The following is a 21,869-nucleotide window of genomic DNA, read 5'->3' on the forward strand; positions in this document are numbered from 1 at the left end:
CCCCTATACCCATTTATACTGAACAAATATAAACGCAACATGTAATGTTTTGGTCCCATGTTTCATGAGATGAAATAAAATATCCCAGATATTTTCCATACACACAAAAAGCTATTTCTCTAAAATGTTGTGCACAAATTTGTTTACATCCCTGTTAGTGAGCATTTCTCCTTTGCCAAGACAATCCATCCACCTGCCAGGTGTGGCATATCAAGAAGCTGATTAAACAGCATGATCATTACACAGGTGCACCTTGTGCTGGGGACAATTAAAGGCCACTCTAAAATGTGCAGTTGTCTCAAGTTTTGAGGGATTGTGCAATTGGAATGCAGACTGCAGGAATGTCCATCAGAGCTGTTGCCAGATAATGTAATGTTAATTTCTCTACCATAAGCCGGCTCCAGCGTCGTTTTAGAGAATTTGGCAGTACGTCCAACCGGCCTCGCAACTGCAGACCACGTGTAACCACACCATGTGGTCCTCTGTAGCTCAGCTGGTAGAGCACGGCGCTTGTAACGCCAAGGTAGTGGGTTCGATCCCCGGGACCACCCATACACAAAAAAAATTTATGCACGCACGACTGTAAGTCGCTTTGGATAAAAGCGTCTGCTAAATGGCAGATTATTATTATTTATTATTATCCCAGGACCTTCACTCCCAGCTTCTTCACCTGCGGGATCGTCTGAGACCAGCCAACCGGACAGCTGATGAAACTGAGGAGTATTTCTGTCTGTAATAAAGCCCTTTTGTGGGGAAAAACTAATTCTGATTGGCTGGGCCTGGCTCTCAAGTGGGTGGGCCTATGCCCTCCCAGGCCCACCCATGGCTGCGCCCCTTCCCAGTCATGTGAAATCCATAGATTAGGGCCTAATTAATTTATTTCAATTGACTGATTTCCTTATATGTACTGTAACTAAGTAAAATCATTGAAATTGTTTCATGTTGCATTTATATTTTGTTCAGTATATTTTTCAGTGTACATTGTGTACTCAGTTCTTAATCCCCACGATGCATATCAAAGTAGTGTACATCCTGTTGAACGTGGAACGACAGAAAACTTGTTTAGTTGTATTGGAAAGTTTTGAAAGTCTCTGAAAAAGTGTTCTATTGAAATAGTTTTGTTACTAGCTAGCTACCTTTTGAGTTTGGATCCCGTGACGCAGTTGGCATCCGTTAATGGGACCGCTGTGATCTGTCCAGGGATCCTGCCGACCAAAGGTCTGATGAGCTGCTTGGCGTAGCAGCTAGCCTGGCAGCCACTATTAGCTGCCTATCAAGCTAGCAGGGTTTCCTTGAGGGCTTGAATGCAGCCTGTGACGCAGTTAGCCCTTGTGGCTGGGACCGCGGATTGTCCCGGGCTTAAGACTGTCTAGAATCCCTGCTGTTTGTTGCTATTTCCATCTTCACTGCGACCTGCCCTTTCTGGAACTGTGAGGAGTGACAGCGTAGCCTACATTGCTACCATGACAAAAACCAAAGCCAGTGGGAGTACCATTGAGGACAGTGGTGTCTCTCTTATCATAGGTGAAGGATCTTTTAAACGAACCACAATAGTTCTACAAGCAGTTGTTACAACAACAAGAAAATTGCTTCCAAGTGTTGTGTCAAAATACTGGTGGAGTCAACTTATAAAAGAATGGACGACCTGACCAGAGAGGTCCTGGACCTGAAGAACAGTTTGCAGTTCTCCCAGGGTCAGCTCGATGAGTTTAAACTGACAGCAATCTGTAAGTCATTGATAGAGGACATCAGTTCTGTATTTGAATCCATGATAACAATGATGGAGAAATCAGATTATTTCAAGGGACAATCAAGGCGGAACAAAATTGTTGTGGACGGAATTGCAGAATCTCCATATGAGACCTGGACGTAGTCTAAGGACAAAGTGAGGGAAATGATCTTGGAGAAACGCGCCCACAGGACTGGAAAACCCACCACCGGCCCAGGTGACAGGCCCAGGCTGATAGTGGTCAAGTTCCTGAGGTTCAAGGACAAGGTAACTGTTCTGGAAAGAGCCAAGAACTTGAGAGGAGCGTACATCTTCCTCAACGAGGACTATCCTGAATCTTTGCCCAAGAAGAGAAAATAACTTATCCCGGCCATGAAAGCTGCTAGAGCGCGTGGGGACATTGCTTACATCCGCTATGACAGGCTCATTGTCCACCGTCCCTCCCAAAAGCCTGGAAGGGATGCGAGAGTCAAGCCTATGGGTTCGTAGCTTCAATCCCGCAGCACACACACACACTTACACACACCAACTGATTGGCCATTTCTGAGATTCACTTGGATAATTCCTTTGATGATACAGCAGTAGCAATACAAGGATATAACACCTATAGAAGAGACAGACATGCTTATGGGGGAGGTGTTGCTGTATATATTCAGAGTCATATCCCTGTAATGCTTAGAGAAGATCTCATGTCAAGTGTTATTGAAGTGTTGTGGTTGCAGGTTCACCTGCCTCATCTAAAGCCTATCATTTTGGGGTGTTGCTATAGGCCACCAAGTGCTAACAGTCAGTCTCTAAATAAAGTGTGTGAAATGCTTGATAGTGTATGTGATGTAAGTGGTGTAAGTGGGCAAACTTAGGCAGGAAATGCGAACAACGAACAGTTAGCCATCGCATTCATGCATAAAAAAATCAAATAATGAAAGAAAAGCATTGTAAGTTAGAATTTTGTAAAATTAGTGTGGGAGAGGTGGAAAATGTATTGTTATCAATCAATAATGACGAACCTCCTGGCATTGACAACTTAGATGGAAAGCTACTGAGGATGGTAGCTGACTCTATGGCCACTCCTATCTGTCAAATCTTTAATCTGAGTCTAGAGGAAGGTGTTTGTCCTCAGGCCTGGAGGGAAGTCAAAGTCATTCCGCTACCCAAGAGTGGTAAAGCGGCCTTTACTGGTTCTAACAGCAGACCTATCAGCTTGCTGTCAGCTCTTAGCAAACTGTTGGAAAAAACGGTGTTTGACCAAATACAATGCAATTTCTCTGTAAATAAATTGACAACAGACTTTCAGCATACTTATAGAGAAGGGCACTCAACATGTACTGCACTGACACAAATGACTGATGATTGGTTGAAATAAAATGATAATAAGAAGATTGTGGGAGCTGTACTGTTAGATTTCAGTGCAGCCTTTGATATTATTGACCATAACCTGTTGTGGAGAAAACATAGGTTTTATGGCTTTTCAACCTCTGCCATATCGTGGATTCAGAGCAATCTATCTCAAATAATTCAGCAGGTTTTCTTTAATGGAAGCCTCTCTAATGTCAAACATGTAGGGTGTGGTGTAGAGCAGGGCAGCTCAATAGGCCCTCTACTATTTTCTATTTTTACCAATGACCTGCAACTGGCAATAAACAAAGCCTGTTTGTCCATGTATGCTGATGACTCAACCATATACTGTGCGTGTCAGCAACCACAGCTAATGAAGTCACTGAAACCCTTAACAAGGAGTTGCAGTCAGTTTTGGAATGGGTGGCCAGTAATGAACTGGTCCTGAACATCTCTAAAACTAAGAGCATTGTATTTGGTACAAATCATTCCCTAAGCTCTAGACCTTAGCTGAATCTGGTAATGAATGGTGTGGCTGTTGAATAAGTTGAGGAGACTAAATTACTTGGTGCTAACTTAGATTCTAAACTGTCATGGTCAAAACATATAGATTCAATGGTTGTAAAGATAGGGAGAGGTCTGTCCATAATAAAGAGATGCTCTGCTTTGTTGACGCCACACTCCAAAAAGCAAGTTCTGCAGGCTCTAGTTTAGTCTTATCTTGATTATTGTCCAGCCATGTGGTCAAGTGCTGCAAAGAAAGACCTAGGTAAGCTGCAGCTGGCCCAGAACAGAGCAGCACGTATTGCTCTTCATTGTAATCAGAGGGCTAATATAAATACTACGCATGCCAGTCTCTCTTGTTGAGGAGAGACTGACTGCATCACTTCTTATTTGTCTAAGAAACATTGTGTTGAAAAATCCAAATTGTTTGCATAGTCATTCCACACAGCTCTGACCGACACATTTACCCCACCAGACATGCCACCAAGGGTCTTTTCACAGTCCCCAAATCCAGAACAAATTCAAGAAAGTGTATAGTATTATATAGAGCCATTATTGAATGGAATTCCCTTCCATCTCATATGGAAGGGAATGGGGCGGCGCGCAATTGGCCCAGCGTCGTCCAGGGTAGGGGAGGGAATGTCCGGCAGGGATGTAGCTCAGTTGATAGAGCATGGCGTTTGTAACGCCAGGGTTGTGGGTTCGATTCCCACAGGGGGTAGGAAAAAATGTATGCATTCACTAACTGTAAGTCGCTCTGGATAAGAGCGTCTGCTAAATGACTAAAATGTAAATGTAATATTGCTCAAATGAACAGCAGACCTGGTTTAAAAAAACAGATAAAGCAACATCTCACGGCACAACACCTCTCCCCTATTTGACCTAGATATTTTATGTGTATGTATTGCTATGTAGGCTGTGTGCCGTTTTTAAACGTATGTAGTTCTGTCCTTGAGCTGTCCTTGTTGTTTCATGTTTTGTATGATGTAAATTTTTTATGTTTTATGTGGACCCCAGGAAGAGTAGCTGCTGCTTTCACAACAGCTAATGGGGATCCTAATAAAATACCAAAACCAGTAGTGGAGGTATACGCCATATCAATTAATGAGGTTGATGGAACAGATCAGAATTTTTAGCTCATAATATTGATGAACTATTATTTCTTCACATTTTACGTGCAGCAATGTGCATCTGGCGGTAGGCCTACATGCAAATTTTCCAAAATGCAATTTGCGGGAAAACACCGTTCTAAAATATGCACCTCACATGCGAGGAGTTTCATGGACAGAGATGGATGAGCGGAAATATCCGTTAGAAATTTAGAAAGAGGGGAGATCTAAAGATGCAACAACTATCATGGGTTGCTAATAAGACTAGGATAATGCCTTTGGCTGCTAGACAATGAAAGAAAGTTGAAAGAAAACCAATAGAACAGGAGAACGCATATGAGGAAGCCTCCACGATTTTGGCTATAGGTTACTTTGAAGCAAGGCAAGACATGCCTCATAATATGAAGTAAACGTCCAGGTTTCAAACAATTAAGGAACAGGAAAACTACAGCGATGCTAATGATAGGCCTAACCATCTTCTGGTAGATGGAAAGGCTTTCCCAAAAACTTTCTCAATTAAATGTTAACTAGCTACAAAGTAGCCTGTGCCTAACTGGCAGAATTATATCATGATTATTTGCATCAATCCAGGGGCCATTTGTTTTGCAAAATCCATCTCATGTGCTACAGAAACACAGCTAACCAAAAAACTGTGCTAGATGTGTCACACCCTGGCTCTGGGGACTCTTATATGTTGAGCCAGGGTGTGTATTTTCTATGTGTGATTTTCTATGTTGTGTTCTAGTTCGTGTTTTCTATGTTGGCCAGGGTGGTTCCCAATCAGAGGCAGCTGATTCTCGTTGTCTCTGATTGGGAACCATACTTAGGCAGCCTTTTGGCACTAGTTTATTGTGGGATCTTGTTCCGGAAGGTTTGTGTATTTAACCTAGGACTTCACGTATCGTTTATTGTTTTGGTTTGTTGTGTGTACACTAATAAAAGTATGTACGCCTATCATGCTGCGCCTTGGTCCGCTTCATCATGTGTCAACGATCGTGACAGAAGATCCCACCTCGACTGGATAAAGCAGCGTGACGAGGAGAGAGGATGGACTTGGGAGGAGATGAGTGCGAGTCTGGCAAGAGGGATGGATGCCTTGAGCACGGGGGAGAGACAAGCCCAATACATTTTTAGGGGGGGCTCACACCGTGGACGGCGAGGCAGCGGGAGGCCGCGATAGAGCGGTTCGGCAGGTTTGCAGAGGAGGCCGCCAGGTTACGGGGGCCACTGGTCACGAGGGAGAAGGAGCGTGTAGAGGCACGGCGAGAGGTACTGGGGTGTGTTACCAGTCCGGTGCGGCCCGTTCCTGATCCCCGCACAAGGCCAGTGGTGTGTGTTCCCAGTACGGTCCGGCCTGTTCCTGTCTCTCGCACCAAGCCTGTGGTGCGCGTCGCCAGCCCAGTTCGTCCTGTTCCTGCTCCCCGCACCAAGCCTGTGGTGCGCGTCGCCAGCCCGGTCCGGCCTGTTCCTGCTCCCCACACCAAGCCAGTGGTGCGCGTCGCCAGCCCGGTCCGGCCTGTTCCTGCTCCCCGCACCAAGCCAGTGGTGCGCGTCGCCAGCCCCGGTCCGGCCTGTTCCTGCTCCCGCACCAAGCCAGTGGTGCGCGTCGCCAGCCCGGTCCGGCCTGTTCCTGCTCCCCGCACCAAGCCAGTGGTGCGCGTCGTCAGCCCGGTCCGGCCCGTTCCTGCTCCCCGCACCAAGCCAGTGGTGCGCGTCGCCAGCCCGGTCCGGCCTGTTCCTGCTCCCCGCACCAAGCCAGTGGTGCGCGTCGTCAGTCCAGCACAGCCCGTGCCTGCTCCACACCGGAGCCTGAGCAATCCGCTCCACCGGTGTCCAGTCCAGCTCCGGCCAGCGGGACCAGACCAGGGGCGCTACGGGGGGGTAGCGAGAGAGTGGTGGTCACGCCCGGAGCCGGATCCGCCTCCGAGGCGGAATGCCCACCCGGCCCCTCCCCTGTTGGGTTTGGTTGGCGCGGTCGCAGTCCGCGCCTTTGGGGGGGTACTGTCACGCCCTGGCTCTGGGGACTCTTATATGTTGAGCCAGGGTGTGTATTTTCTATGTGTGATTTTCTATGTTTTGTTCTAGTTCGTGTTTTCTATGTTGGCCAGGGTGGTTCCCAATCAGAGGCAGCTGATTCTCGTTGTCTCTGATTGGGAACCATACTTAGGCAGCCTTTTGGCACTAGTTTATTGTGGGATCTTGTTCCGGAAGGTTTGTGTATTTAACCTAGGACTTCACGTATCGTTTATTGTTTTGGTTCGTTGTGTGTACACTAATAAAAGTATGTACGCCTATCACGCTGCGCCTTGGTCCGCTTCATCATGTGTCAACGATCGTGACAAGGTGCCTGCACACTTGAATTAAAGGGTAACTACACTCAAAAATCTAAATGTCTTAGATTTTTCCCAGACCTCGTAAGTGGTCTCCCATGGGGCGGCGCACAATTGGCCCAGCGTCGTCCAGGGTAGGGGAGGGAATGGCCGGCAGGGATGTAGCTCAGTGGGTAGAGCATGGCGTTTGCAATGCCAGGGTTGTGGGTTCGATTCCCACGGGGGGTATGAAAAAAAATAATAATAATAATGTATGCGCTAACTGTAAGTCGCTCTGGATAAGAGCGTCTGCTAAATGAGTAAAATGTAAATGTCTCCTGATGTGGTTGAAGCGTTGTTATGGACTTAGAACATCCAATTGTGACAAAAAATGAAAAAATCTGAAACCATGTGAATTTCTGACTCAGCTGACAACCTCATTTATCTGTTTCAATAGTATGCCTACTATTAGCCTACGTGCACAGTACAGCTTTGGTTGGCCTGACTGCGAAAGACCAATATGGGATTTATCATTTTAGGTAATTCAGAGTGTATGTCACTGTTTCTCATAGAATTTTTCACACAGTGCTCCTTTCCTTCGCCTGGCAGGCCATTTGGATTGGTTGGTTAAGGGCTTGTAAGTAAGCATTTCACTGTTGTATTTGGCGCATGTGGCAAATAAAATTTGATTTGATTTTGTATCGAGACCATGACCAGACCAATACCAGTTGAAATGGGGAAAAACAGGATCCAGTAGAGTTAACTTGAGAAATGTATAGTTCAATTCAGTTCAGTACAGTAAGGTAGAGTACAGTACAGTACAGTATAGTACAATACATTAAGGTACAGTACAGTAATGCACAGTACAGTATAGTACAGTAAGTCGCTCTGGATAAGAGCGTCTACTAAATGACATAAATGTAAATGTACAGTACAGTATAATTCAGTGCAGTAGAGTGTATTTCAGTACAGCACAGTATAGTACAGTCCAGTAAGGTACAGTCCAGTAAAATAAAGTACAGTACAGTAAGGTACAGTACAGTAAGGTACAGTTCAGTGTAGTACAGTTCAGTACAGTACAGTAACGTACAGTTAAGTGATAATGCCCTCGAAGCCGGTGTTTGGAGGATATATTGGCACAGGTGTTGTTATATCGTTATATCGTGCCAATATATCCTTCAAACACCGAATTCGAGGGCATTATCACATTTATACAACGGGTTACCAACATATTCAAATAATGATTTACATATTTTCATTAAAAACATTATTTAGATGAATTTATTCATACTAGTTCATCCTTCCACAAGATATATTCCCGACACAAATCTAGGGTTGCTACAAAAGCCGGCTGGTCGTTCGTTCTATCGGTTCGGTTGCCAGAGACGCGACCCAGTCTTTCAGTCTATTTGTTCTGTATCTATGGACATGACCCAGTCGTTCGTTCTAAATGTTCCATTGCCATACTGGCTGGCAACGTTCTTATCCCTTGCTTGCTAGCTAGCCAACTACGGCTAACTTACAGTCATGTCAAACAGTGCAGCCAGAATAACAACAGTAGCTGCATTTGCATTTGTTTAAGCTGTTTTCTAGAGACATTTATTTGGACACATCCATAACAATAAGCTAATGAGGCAAGATTGTGCCTGGCATAGAAAATGTGCTCTCTCGTCAGGACACTGTTGGTCAGAGGAGCTAGCCAACAACACAGCTAACACAATCACTTCAAACTGAAGCTGTAAAGACAGCAAACTAGCTGCACTTTTCGTTTTGTTTGACCTTTTTTCAATTGACATATCCATCAAAATGATGTCAGCTGATTCAGGATTTCGACTGGCTGAGAAACGCTGCCTGCCTGTCTGTCTCGTCCCGACTCCCGACATGTTCATTACTATGGGACAGCTGGAGATCGAATTTGAATATTGAAACAATGTTGCAAATGTCGGAGAGACAGACAGCAAGGTTTATACAAATCTCCGCTATTGAAAACGAAATGTTAGTCTAAAAGAAATGTGAGATAATGTCTAGATGCTTTTTATAGTGGAGATCAAGTTTATAAATTGCCTGGCTGGGCTGATGAGACAGTGGATTGTGCAGTCAGATGGAACAGAGTAAATAGTAAATAGGCATTTTAACGTCATAGATTTAGCCGGTGGTAACTTGTGGAATAGACACTGGCTGGAATGCGGTTTTAACCAGTCAGCATTCAGGATTAGACCCACCCGTTGTATAATACAGGACAGTACATTACAGTACAGCACAGTAGTAGAGTACAATACAGTACATTGTAGACATCTATGTTTGGGCCGAATATATATCTATGTTTGACCTCTTGGAGGGTTGGCGCCACCTGCAGGCTATGCATGTCAATACCCTCCCTTTTTCCTGAAGTGTGCAATTGTCCACTACCCACATTGTGGTCCTCTGTAGTTCAGTTGGTAGAGCATGGTGCTTTGGCGCATCTTAACTTCACGTAAGGCTGTCAAACATGTCCAATCACTATCTAGTTGTCCATGTATAGCTTCTCCTTCGTTTGTGAATATGGAATGAAAAACCTTCATAACCTGCTGTTGACGTAATTTCACATTATTTCATAATAATAATACATGATTATATTAATAATATGTATATTTTTTTACCAAAAAATAACAATACAGCCATTACTAAATAAAGCATACTTCATATTTCCATAAATGCAGTTAGCTACAGTACACTTGACAGGCAACACCACTACACTGTTCCATCTCAAAGCAGCATAAGAACCATTGAGAGTGCGATGAAAGTTGTTCTTCTCAGGAATGCAGATTGCGAACCCTGGGTGACTCTCAATTGTAATTCCTTGATTCCTCATGTCCTCTCTCCTTTCCCCTTCTCAAAATGCAATCGAGGAGAAAATCCAAGGTCCCTACCCTCGGACCTTCTCCACCAATGCATTTATAGAAGGAGACAAGGAAATGGACACACGGGATCAAGGAAAGAAAATGCGATCCACCACCTGTGTTCTTCGGAAGGGCGGTAGAGGACGGGTTCACCTGGGGGCGTGTGGTAGAGGGGCAGGCCCTCGCTGGCTAAACGTGTCCCCACTGGACGAGTGTTGAGACTGGGCCTTCCCACACACCAGAAACGGCTCCGCCTCTTTGATGTCCATGGCATGCTTGTAGAGCTCCGCTGCTTTCTCAAAGTTCCGCTCCTCACAGCTGGGGGAAAGAGAGGGAGGAGGCAGGAGAGGAAGATGGACAGAGAAGAGAGAAAACAAGGTTCATAAAGAGATATGGGGTTGATAACAATGATGATGTTCAGCTCATAGTACTGTATATACTGTATACTTTATTAACAATAAGACCGTGTGTGTGTGTGTTAAACCGCTTGAGTCGCACAAAATGGAAAATAACGTTGCGGATAAAGTTCGGAATTACAAAATGTCATGTGTACAACATCTAAAGACCAGCATCACCGTAATGAGAGCGTTTCTGTTTAAAAATAATATGTATTTGGGTGTTTTTGGAGCGTTTTTTCGGCACCCCCATACTGCAAAACAAGGATGAGGAAGTGTATCGCTGGTTGGGGTAAGTTTTGCGAAAACAAGTGAAATCGCAAAAAAACTGTCTGTACACTTCTATATCATGCCATTTACATCAAAAATACAGATTTCGTTGTTGTTACGGATACAGGTATCCTGTGTTTTTGTGTGTTTCTCTCCTTCTGCCCTAATCACAGGTGTCCTGTATGTTCCTGATTGGTGGTCGTTGAGGTGTCTGCTGATTGGACCAATCAGTGAACATTCCTGTGAATAGCACCACCTGTTACTCGTTTGTTCAATCACACAGCCCATTGTATAAAAACCAGTCTTGTGTTTGTTGGGAGAGAGAGATTTTTTCCATATGTGAGTATGGACACTGTTGTGTCCTGTGTGTTGTGTACTCACTAAGTTGTTGGTTACCCTGTTGGTAACTTTATTAGAAACTATTTCTTTACCTGAGTGTGGATACTGTTGTGTCCTGTGTGGTGTGTACTTATTTAATTGCTGATTACCCTGTTTGGTAGCTTTGTGTGTTTCTGGGAAAAGGGGAGTTTAAGCTAGTTGCCCTTGGGCGTACATTACCCGTAGGAAGAAATCTGTCTATAAACACTAGTTAGACCTGAGCGGACCACCCACTGTATTTTTGTATGGTAGCAGTAGCCTAGCGGTTCTTGAGGCAGGCAAGATCAGTTTAGGGGGTTTTACACTATTGTTTCATTTCTTGGGTCCTGCTCAGCCCTTTTTCCCAAACCCTTACCGTGTGTTCAGAAATAAACACTTTGTGTTTGACGGTAGTTCATGGTTGTTGGGTCATTTTTGGTTCTCACTGTTGCCTGCCACACTTATAATTTACATGAATTTATGTTACGGGTCTCATGTCCATCCACCCTAGATGTTTAGAGCCACGGGGTTCGTAACAGTTGTAAAAAAAGTTAACTTAAAATAAAAACATATACATTTTCTTCTAGGATGTGAAATCTGACACCTCATTTGCATAAGGAGCAATACGTTACATTTTCTGGCCTATCCAGACAAAGGATCAAACTCCCCTGTCTGAACCTCACAGCTTCGCTTACAATACGGCATATGAAATAGGAGACTCTAGCGATTAAAGCAGTCTCATCTCGCTGTGATATTCGCCGATGGATTTAGAGCTCTCAACATGAAAAAATACTAAATAATTTCATAGAATTTAAACAAGACCACTTTCTCTTGGTCACAGAGGGACGAAATCACCTCGTGCTTAAAGCTGAATTTGTAACGAGTCAGCAGGCATTTGAAAGGCATCTGGGCAGAAAATGCTCTGACATCAGTTATATGAAATGATGGCAATTTTGTACTGTCACTAAGTATAATCATATTTATTTTAAAGTTAGAAGAAAGGTGAAATATTATAATCCATTTTAGAATAAGGCTGTAACGTAACAAAATGTGGAAAGAGTGAAGGGGTCTGAATACTTTGCGAATGCACTGTAACTTACTGTATGTATTATTCAACAAAACGTATGCCAAGATCACGAGGCCACTGATGATGTGAGGCCCCAAACAATTGCCTGAGTTGCCTAATGATAAATCCACTACTTGGTGGTGTGGTCATGCTGGGGATCTTCTCACAGTCCAGGCAGGGTCCCCTGCATCTGCAGCGGTATCCTGGTTTACAGCTGCACAGTGCACCCATTATTACGCTTGGTGAAACAGCGAGACACATGCTCCAGCTCTACAACACAACACCCCACAAGAAACACACACATCATGACTATTCCATTTTCACAATGATTATCTTTTTGATTATAAGAGGAGCTGTGATAACTAACTACAAACATAGAGGGCGCATTGCACTCTGAAAACACTCATCCATGCAGTCAGCTTTATAACAATTCATGAGTCTCCCAGCAGGTGGCAGAAGAGGAGAGGAAGCTGTTTCCAAACCCAAACAGACGTAGGATCTTAATTTGATCATTTTTTTTGTTGCGGAGAATTTTCCTGTACAGCAGGAAATGCAAACTTGTAGTGTGTTCAAGGTTTAAAAAGGCTTATAAATTTTGTAATTTCAACTTTTAAATGTCAGACTTGATTTGCCCTAACGAGAAATGTATTAACCCCTACAAAAACTGTCCATTAATTATAATCTGCATAATAATTCACATGTGCTGTTGTTGCAGGATTATTTTCCTGCTATAGCAAACTGGCTCAAATTAAAATCCTACATCTGTATAGTACCCTGCATTAGGTATGGAAATTAACCAGCAATTTTCTTGGAGGATTTTTCCAGTACTTAAAGAGATTCTCTGGTACTTTTGTGTACTTTTTAGCCAATAGTTCTGAAAGTAGCAATCACGAGTGAAAAGTGGTCCCCAAAAATTGCTACTACATCACATATGTGCAGATACAGTGCCTTGCAAAAGTATTCATCCCCCTTGGCGTTTTTCCTATTTTGTTGCATTACAACCTGTAATTTAAATTGATTTTTATTTGGATTTCATGTAATGGACATATACAAAATAGTCCAAATTGGTGAAGTGAAATGAAAAAAATTACTTGTTTCAAAAAATTCTACAAACTAAACAATGGAAAAGTGGTGCGTGCATATGTATTCATCCCCTTTGCTATGAAGCCCCTAAATAAGATCTGGTGCAACGAATTACCTTCAGAAGTCACATAATTAGTTAAATAAAGTCCACCTGTGTACAATCTAAGTGTCACATGATCTGTCACATGATCTCAGTATATATACACCTGTTCTGAAATGCCCCAGAGTCTGCAACACCACTAAGCAAGGGGCACCGCCAAGCAAGCAGCACCATGAAGACCAAGGAGCTCTCCAAACAGGTCAGGGACAAAGTTGTGGAGAAGTACAGATACACTGGAACCACCTGCCTGAGGAGAGACACATGAAAAGTGGGTGAGACACGGTAGTGAGGGGGAAGGAGCAGCCGGTACTATACCTCATTTATCCGCCGGAGGACCTTAAATGGCCCCACAAACCGGGGGCTCAGTTTCTTGCAGGGCAGGTGGAGGGGGAGGTTTTTAGTGGACAGCCAGACACGATCACCAGGCTGGCATACGGGGGCCTCACTGCGATGGCGGTCGGCTTGGTCCTTCTGCAGACTAATGGCCCTCTGGAGATGGACATGGGCGGCATCCCAGACCTGTCCGACCCTGCGGAACCACTCGTCGACAGCGGGCGCATCGGTCTGGCTGGGTGTCCAAGGGGCCAGGGCCGGCTGGTACCCCAGGACACACTGGAAGGGATTGAGCCCCGTGGAGGAATGAACAAGGGAGTTCTTGGAATATTCTGCCCAGGGAAGAAACCTCACCCACTCACCCTGCCAGTGTTGACAGTGGCTACGAAGAAACCTCCCCAGCTCCTGGTTCATGCACTCCACCTGCCCATTCGACTGAAACCTATACCCGGAAGTGAGGCTGGCCGTGGGCCCGATCTTCTCCAGTAAAGCCTTCCACACTTGGGAGGTGAATTGGGGGTCAATGTCCGAGACGATGTCGTCCGGAAGTCCATAATGCCGGAAGACCTGTTGGAACAGGACCTCAGCGACCTGGAGAGCAGAAGGAAGACCAGTTAATGGCAAAAAACTGCATTATTTGGAGAACCGATCTATGACCACCAGGACTGTGGTGAAGCCGTCAGAACGTGGGAGGTCAGTGACAAAGTCTATGGACAGGTGTGACCAAGGTCGCTGAGGCCCTGGGAGAGGAACTAGTTTGCCTGCCGGGGCAATCCGAGGTGTCTTCGTTTGGGCACATACGGAACAGGAGTTGATATAGCGGGAGACATCAGTAGCCAAGGTGGGTCACCAGTATTTTTGTGAGAGAGAATGTAGGGTGCGCGTCATACCGGAGTGCCCTGCCATAAGGGTGGCGTGCGCCCAGATCAGCAGGCGGTCACGGACCCTGGTGGCAGGCACTGGGTCCTCCTGAGCCGCGAGGCAGAGGTCTTCGACCACATCCCAAACGACAGGTGCCACGATGAGAGATGGAGGCAGGATAGGACCCCCTAGATCGTCGGCTTTCACATTCTGGGATCCTGGGCGGTAGGACAGAATAAACTGAAAGCGAGTAAGAAATTGGGCCCACCTGGCTTGACGAGAGTTCATCCATTTCACTGCCCGTATGTGCTCCAAATTCCGATGGTCAGTGAGAATCCAGAATGGATGGACTGCGCCCTCCGGGCAGTGTCTTCATTCCTCCAGAGCGAGGACCACCGCCAACAGCTCCCTGTCAACTCCATAGTTCCTCTCTGCGGGGTTAAGCTTTTTCGAGAAAAAGGCACAGGGATACATTTTCTCTGGCTTACCTTGCCGCTGGGAGAGGACCCCACCCATGCCCTCCTCAGATGCGTCCACCTCCAGCATGAAAGGACGAGCTGGACCTGGGTGTTTTAGGAGGGGCGCTGTGGTGAACCTCTCCTTCAGCCTCTTGAAGACAGAGTCAGCCTCAGGGTTCCAGGGTTCCCACCTTAAGGAGAGAGGTGAGCGGGGCGGCTATGGAGCTGAAGGACCTGATGAAACGCCGGTAGAAATTTACAAAGCCCAGGAAGCTCTGTAGGCCCTTGATGGTGGTGGGGTCTTCGCCCTTTCCATGAACACCTTCTGAGGACTGATCCTGTATCCCAGGAAGGAGATGGCCTATTGGTGGAATTCGCATTTCTCCCCCTTTACCAACATGCTGTGTTCCCGGAGGCGGAGAAGGACCGCTCTGACGTTCCTGACATGCTCCTCGAAGTAGATCGAGTAGATCAGGATATCGTCGATGTACACCACCACCTGTCTACTCAGCATGTCTCGGAACACGTCATCGACGAAGGACTGGAACACGGAAGGTCCGTTGGCGAGGCCGTAGGGCATGACGCAGTATTCATAGTGGCCTGAGGTAGTGCTGAATGCCGTCTTCCACTCGTTTCCTTCCCGGATTCGGATCAGGTTGTAGGCGCTCCTCAGGTCCAACTTGGTAAAGTACCGGGCCCCTCGCAGCTGCTCGCTGGCCGATGGAACCAGAGGGAGGGGGTACCGGTACTTGGTGGTGACTGCGTTCAGCCCTCGGTAGTCAATGCAAGGCCTCAGTCCTCCGTCTTTTTTGGCCATGAAGAAGAAGCTGGCGGAGGCAGGAGAGGTAGAGCGTCTGATGAACCCCTGTTCCAGGGTCTCTGCCACATACAGTGGGGAGAACAAGTATTTGATACACTGCCGATTTTGCAGGTTTTCCTACATACAAAGCATGTAGAGGTCTGTAATTTTTATCATAGGTACACTTCAACCGTGAGAGACGGAATCTTAAACAAAAATCCAGAAAATCACATTGTATGATTTTTAAGTAATTAATTTGCATTTTATTGCATGACATAAGTATTTGATACATCAGAAAAGAAATATTTGGTACAGAAACCTTTGTTTGCAATTACAGAGATCATACGTTTCCTGTAGGTCTTGACCAGGTTTGCCCACACTGCAGCAGGGATTTTGGCCCACTCCTCCATACAGACCTTCTCCAGATCCTTCAAGTTTCGGGGCTGTCGCTGGGCAATACGGACTTTCAGCTCCCTCCAAAGATGTTCTATTTGGTTCAGGTCTGGAGACTGGCTAGGCCACTCCAGGACCTTGAGATGCTTCTTACGGAGCCACTCCTTAGTTGCCTTGGCTGTGTGTTTCGGTTCGTTGTCATGCTGGAAGACCCAGCCACGACCCATTTTCAATGCTCTTACTGAGGGAAGGAGGTTGTTGGCCAAGATCTCGCGATACATGGCCCCATCCATCCTCCCCTCAATACGGTGCAGTCGTCCTGTCCCCTTTGCAGAAAAGCATCCCCAAAGAATGATGTTTTCACCTCCATGCTTCACGGTTGGGATGGTGTTCTTGGGGTTGTACTCATCCTTCTTCTTCCTCCAAACACGGCGAGTGGAGTTTAGACCAAAAAGCTCTATTTTTGTCTCATCAGACCACATGACCTTCTCCCATTCCTCCTCTGGATCATCCAGATGGTCATTGGCAAACTTCAGACAGGCCTGGACATGCACTGGCTTGAGCAGGGGGACCTTGCGTGCGCTGCAGGATTTTAATACATGACGGCGTAGTGTGTTACTAATGGTTTTCTTTGAGACTGTGGTCCCAGCTCTCTTCAGGTCATTGACCAGGGCCTGCCGTGTAGTTCTGGGCTGATCCCTCACCTTCCTCATGATCATTGATGCCCCACGAGGTGAGATCTTGCATGGAGCCCCAGACCGAGGGTGATTGACCGTCATCTTGAACTTCTTCAATTTTCTAATAATTGCGCCAACAGTTGTTGCCTTCTCACCAAGCTGCTTCCCTATTGTCCTGTAGCCCATCCCAGCCGTGTGCAGGTCTACAATTTTATCCCTGATGTCCTTACACAGCTCTCTGGTCTTGGCCATTGTGGAGAGGTTGGAGTCTGTTTGATTGAGTGTGTGGACAGGTGTCTTTTACAGGTAACGAGTTCAAACAGGTGCAGTTAATACAGGTAATGAGTGGAGAACAGGAGGGCTTCTTATAGAAAAACTAACAGGTCTGTGAGAGCCGGAATTCTTACTGGTTGGTAGGTAATCAAATACTTATGTCATGCAATAAAATGCAAATTAATTACTTAAAAATCATACAGTGTGATTTTATGGATTTTTGTTTTAGATTCCGTCTCTCACAGTTGAAGTGTACCTATGATAAAAATTACAGACCTCTACATGCTTTGTAAGTAGGAAAACCTGCAAAATCGGCAGTGTATCAAATACTTGTTCTCCCCACTGTACTTCTCCATGGCCTCCGCTATGGAGAGGGAGTAAATGCGACTCTTCGGGGGGTGTTGTCCCTCCAGCAGGTCAATGGCGCAGTCCCAGGGCCTGTGAGGAGGGAGACACTTAGCCTTGGAGGCAGAGAAGATATCGGAGAGATCTGTGTACTCACGTGGAATGTTGGGCTGGAGGGCGAACTCCGGACTCTCCACTGACGTGGAACAACAAACCACCGGCAGGCAGGTCCTCCGGCATGAGGGGGACCAGGCTGTGATCCTCTTGGCTGTGAATCTCTTGTTGATCCAATTGATGGTGGGGTTGTGCAGTCTGAGCCGGGGCAATCCCAAGACGATCCGGTGAAGGGGTGACGTGACGATGTGGAAGGACAGCTCCTCGTGGTGCTCCGGTAGTGTGGGAATGGTGATGGTGATGGGGGGAGTGACGTGCGTAATAGTGCCTGATCCAAGTGGTTTATTGTTCAGCGAGGTGACGTGTAGCAGAGAAGGCAGTGGCACGGTGGACAACCCCCATTCGGAGACCAGCTCCCTATCTATAAGATTCCCTGCTGATCCAGAATCTATCTTTGCCGTGGAAAGCGAAGAGAAGGAAGAATCGTTCACCGTTAGGGGAACTAAAAACAATGGTTTTGTGACAGGTGATGATGGAACACTCACGGAGCGTCGACGGGAGTCATACCGCCTAGATAGGTAGCCACCAGGAGATATGTGGTTCGTGGTGGTGTAGGGGGTGCTGCCCACCTCCATGGGTGAGGACTCTGGGGCAGGGCGGCTTCCATAGCTCTGATGGGGTGAGCGTCGAGGCTCCGGGAGGTGTTGGGAACGCCGTCGGTCTCTCAACATGTCGTCAAGACGAATGGACATGGCGATGAGGGTATCAAGGTCCATCTCGTCGTCCCAACATGCGAGTTCTGTTGTGATGTCCTCTCGTAAGCCTCTCCTGAAGGCCATCCGCAGAGCACACTCATTCCAGCCGGAAGACGCCGCCACCGTGCAAAAGCTCAGGGCGTCCTTGAATGCGGCCCCCTCTCCCTGTTGTAGCCGGAGGAGATGCCCACCCCCGTCCTTTCACTCTGTGGGATGATCGAACACCGCCCTGAACGGAGCGAGGAAGGTGGAGTAGGGAAGCGTCGCGGCCTCACCTCTTTCTCAGACTGCCATGGCCCAATCCAGCGCCTTTCCCTTCAGTAGCGAAATTGCCAGATTTATCCTGGCTTGGTCCGATGGAGATGCCCCACGCTGACGTGCCAGATACAGTGAAACCTGTAGCAGGAAGCCTCTACATTTCATAGTTTTCCCGTCATAGCTCTCCGGCAGGGTGAGGGGTCCCTCAGATGTTGGTGATAGCATGGGAGGAGGTAGACTGGGTGCACTCGCCACTCCCTGAGGTGGAACCAGAGCGATGGTCAGTTTATACAGCGATTGGAGCACTTCCTGCATGGCAGCGTTCAGCTGGGCAATCTGCTGCTGGTGCTGGTCGAGGCACTGGGAAACTCCAGGAGGATTACCTGCTGCATCCATATTTGTGATTGGTGTGTGATTCTGTGACGAGTACTGAGGATACGAAGAGGCAGGACCCAGACGCAGAAATCAACAATGTAAAGGTTTACTTAACACTGTGCAAGAGAACAACAAAGAGTGAGTACACGACAAGACACTAACAATCACACACACACAACACTGAACAGTCCAGGGCTATATAGGGGTGGTGATGAGATATTGAGGTGCAGGTGTGCTGAAGGTGATTAGGGTGCGTTGGGTTTCAATTCGGTGTTGCCGAGGTGGTGCGCTCAGACCGGTGGCTCAGTAGACCGGCGAATCAGAGCGCCATAGGGGAGCAACTGGAGGAGACGTGACAGACGGTTTTTGACTTGAAGAAACGTTCAAAGTTCTTGTAGCCATTATTAGCTGTTCAGGAGTCTTATGTCTTGGGGGTAGAAGCTGTTAAGAAGCCGTTTGGACCTAGACTTGGCACTCCGGTACCGCTTGCCGTGTGGTGGCAGAGAGAACAGTCTATGACTAGGGTGGCTGGAGTATTTGACAATTTTTAGGGCCTTCCTCTGACACCGCCTGGTATAGAGGTCCTGGATGGCAGGAAGTTTGGCCCTAGTGATGTACTGGGCCGTACGCACTACCCTCTGTAGTGCCTTGCAGTCGGAGGCCGAGCAGTTGCCATAGCTGGCGGTGATGCAACCAGTCAGAATGCTCTCGATGGTGCACCTGTAGATCCTTTTGAGGATCTGAGGACCCATAACAAATATTTTCAGTCTCCTGAGGGGAATAGGCTTTGTCATGCCCTCTTCATGACTGTCTTGGTGTGTTTGGACCATGATAGTTTGTTGGTGATGTGGACACCAAGGAACTTGAAACTCTCAACCTGTTCCACTACAGCCCTGTCAATGAGAATGGGGCTTTTTCTTTTTTCTGTAGTCCACAATCATCTCCTTTGTCTTGATCACCGTGAGGGAGAGGTTGCTATCCTGGCACCACACAGCCAGGTCTCTGACCTCCTCCCTATAGGCTGTCTCATCGTTGTCGGTGATCAGGCCTACCACTGTTGTGTCATCTGCAAACTTAATGATGGTGTTGGAGTCGTGTCTGGCCATGCAGCCATGGGTGAACAGGGAGTACAGGAGGGAACTGAGCACGCACCCCTGAGGGGCCCCTGTGTTGAGGATCAGCGTGGCAGATCTGTTGTTACCTACCCTTACCACCTGGGGGCGGCCCGTCAGGAAGTCCAGGATCCAGTTGCAGAGGGAGGGGTTTAGTCCCAGGGTCCTTAGCGTAGTGATGAGCTTTGAGGGCACTATGGTGTTGAATGCTGAGCTGTAGTCAATGAATAGCATTCTCACGTAGGTGTTCCTCTTGTCCACGTGGGAAAGGGCAGTGTGGAGTGCAATAGAGTTTGCATCATCTGTGGATCTGTTGGGGCGGTATGCAAATTGGAGTGGGTCTAGGGTTTCTGGGATAATGGTGTTGATGTGAGCCATGACCAGCCTTTCAAAGCACTTCATGGCTACAGACGTGAGTGCTACAGGTCGGTAGTCATTTAGGCAGGTTATCTTAGTGTTCTTGGCCACAGGGACTATGGTGGTCTGCCTGAAACATGTTGGTATTACAGACTCAGTCAGGGACATGTTGAAAATGTCAGTTTTTTGCTTATGAGCAGGAATCGGGAGGATATAATTATGGTCAGATTTGCCAAATGGAGGGCGAGGGAGAGCTTTCTACCCGTCTCTGTGTGTGGAGTAAAGGTGGTCTAGAGTTTTTTTTCTTCTGGTTGCACATTTAACATGCTGGTAGAAATTAGGTAGAATGGATTTAAGTTTCCCTGCATTAAAGTCCCCAGCCACTAGGAGCGCTGCCTCTAGATGAGCGTTTTCCTGTTTCCTTACGGCCTTATACAGCTCATTGAGTGCAATCTTAGTGCCAGCATTGGTTTGTGGTGGTAAATAAACAGCTTCGAAAAATATAGAAGAAAAGTCTGGTCTACAGCTTATCATGAGATACTCTACCTCAGGCGAACAAAACCTTGAGACTTCCTAAGTATTAGATTTTATGCACCAGCTGTTGTTTACAAATATACACAGACCGCCACCCCTTGTCTTACCGGAGTCAGCCATTCTATCCTACCGATGTAGCGTATATCCCGTCAGCTGTATGTTATCCATGTTGTCGTTCAGCCATGACTCGGTGAAACATAAGATATTACAGTTTTTTATGTCCCGAAGGTAGGATATCCTTGATCTTAGGTCATCCATTTTGTTTTCAAATGATTGTACGTTGGCTAATAGGATTAATGAAAGAGACAGATTACTCGCTCACCGTCGGACCCTTACAAGGCACCCCGACCTACATCTACGATATCTCCGACTCTTTTTCATGCGAATGACGGGGATTTGGGCCTTGTCGAGTGTATGTAGAATATCCTTCGCGCTTCTTTTCTGGTTGCCGGCGATTTTAATTCTGCATCATTAATAACCTTTTACTGCAGTGGGCTAAATCAGTGTCACACAGAGTGATTTTTAGTAGTCTTAAACGGTCTTAAAAATCTACTTTTAAACAAAAGTATACACCTCACACATGATTATGGGTAAAAAATTAATAAAACACCTGTACCATGTCAGATATAGAGTTTAAATATATTACATTTTGAGTTTCCATCCCAATATTACACTTTATATACATCACAGAAGACTGAAATATAACAAAACTGTTTGACATAGAAACACTGGATTTTCGTCTGAAAAAAAATAAGCTCTTTATTAATGATGGTAACGGTGCATCAAGTATGATACCAACAGGCTCTTGAACAGCTTCTATCCCCAAGAAATATGACTGATAAATAGCTAACAAAATAGCTACACGGACTATCTGAGTTAATCTGGTAATTTATCTTTATTGACCTTTTATTTCAATCTTTGCACTGTCTCTATGCACACTTACAGGGCCCTACACACTCACACACACTGTCACTCCAACACACACACACAAACACTCACTCCTTCATTTGCTCACACATTCATTTATACTGACTCTACACACCCGCACACCCACTCACATACAAGCTGCTGCTACTGTTATCTTATATC

Source organism: Coregonus clupeaformis, chromosome 29, assembly GCF_020615455.1.
Source record: "Coregonus clupeaformis isolate EN_2021a chromosome 29, ASM2061545v1, whole genome shotgun sequence".
NCBI classification, from domain to species: domain Eukaryota; kingdom Metazoa; phylum Chordata; class Actinopteri; order Salmoniformes; family Salmonidae; genus Coregonus; species Coregonus clupeaformis.